This window comes from Gavialis gangeticus, unplaced genomic scaffold (assembly GCF_001723915.1).
Source record: "Gavialis gangeticus isolate Ggan-Ray unplaced genomic scaffold, GavGan_comp1, whole genome shotgun sequence".
Taxonomy (NCBI): domain Eukaryota; kingdom Metazoa; phylum Chordata; order Crocodylia; family Gavialidae; genus Gavialis; species Gavialis gangeticus.
The window spans coordinates 13,540,533-13,541,970 of NW_017728995.1; the positions used below are offsets into that span (position 1 = coordinate 13,540,533).

General features: G+C 35.8%; 1 protein-coding gene across 1 annotated transcript in view; it reads right to left on the reverse strand.

Moving 5' to 3' along the window:
* Positions 1–1,155, reverse strand: part of SI (sucrase-isomaltase) — a 192,885-nt gene extending 191,730 nt beyond the window's left edge. The window contains exon 1 of the mRNA XM_019503238.1: positions 832–1,155. The gene's annotated coding sequence lies outside the window, so the exon portion shown is untranslated. The remainder of the gene's footprint in view (positions 1–831) is intronic.
* Between the last annotated feature and the right edge of the window lie 283 nt (positions 1,156–1,438).

The following is a 1,438-nucleotide window of genomic DNA, read 5'->3' on the forward strand; positions in this document are numbered from 1 at the left end:
CCCCGGGGGGGGGGGGGGGGAAAATCACTTTTTTCTACTTAGTTAAAAAAGAATAAATATAGTTTTGCTAGTGGGAACAGTGTCATATTACTCATTATGCTGAAACTTCAAAATGTTTGCATACTGCACTAGTCATTAATACTGAGGGGAAAGAAGAAAGATTAACCAAAGAACACTTCACCAGAGATTCACTTCCCCATATAGTCTGAATAATCTCTCTCCTTCCTTGACTTCCGTTGATTAAACAACTCACCACCACAAGGACAAACAGGTAGCTTATTAACTTATGGAGAGAGAGCAGTCTCTAAGAAAGAGTAAAACTATGATACGATTCAAAGTATAGTTTTCAGTAAGGTGATTCATGAAGCAAAAAATACTTCTATAAATTGTACAGTACTGTTCATGTTTTATGCATTTTATAAGACTCCCCAGATACATTTCAAATTAAAATCAGTGGTAGATTTCCTGGTGAGTATTGTATCTAAAGCCTGTATTATTATATTGAAAAATATACATTTACTACATTGCTCAATTCAATAAAGATGAAATTATAATCTGGCTGTTCCTCTCAGTTAACGTTTTGAAATTATATTGATTAGGAACATTACAAAGTTACAGCCAGAATTTTCAAATCCGCAGTAAAATGTCTTCTTATCAAACAAAATGAATCAGGATGTTGCAGCCCCTTGTTTCTCATAGACCAAATCTGAATACTGAGAAGTTAAAAACAAAGATTTCAAGTACAAATCCTATTGTGTGATGTACCCTTAACGGTTACCGAGGCTCAAATCTCTAGAAATCTGAAGAGAGGTTTGAAAAGAGAGTACCTACCTCAAAATCTCTTTGTTTCCCCCTCCAAATTTTACTTCCAATATGTGCTCTTGCAGGGAAGGTTCAGCTTGAAATTTCCAGCTTCATCCTTAGCACATATCTATCAGAGGAAGGTACATGGATAATCACAGGAAGACAAACTGCTTTTTGCTGAAAATGGCTGCTATAGTTATTATAGCCAGGGAATGGCTAGTTAATTAGTAATATTTTTTGCTGAGATATTATTTACCCCACAATTCCCAAGTGCCGACAACCACCTGGCAATAAGTTTTGCCAGGTAACATTCTACTAAACAACTAACAACATTTTCATGGGACCTTGATTTTCCTTGCGAGTCATTTCTGCTTTAACTGTAATATAAACCATTTAAAAGTCCTTAGTGGGGAAAAAGTTAGTCATTGCACAGTAAGAGGGACCAATTAGAATGGAAGTTTACTCTGTGGCAAAGGCACTGAGATGTTTGTATAGGATACACCTGCTTTTTGTACTGACAAGATATGTGACCCCATTTCCTATTACAAAGAACCTTTATTTAAAATCAAGGGTCAGTTACCCAGAGGGAATCCCTCAATCCAATGTGTTAAAATGTATTTTGTAACACAGTGTG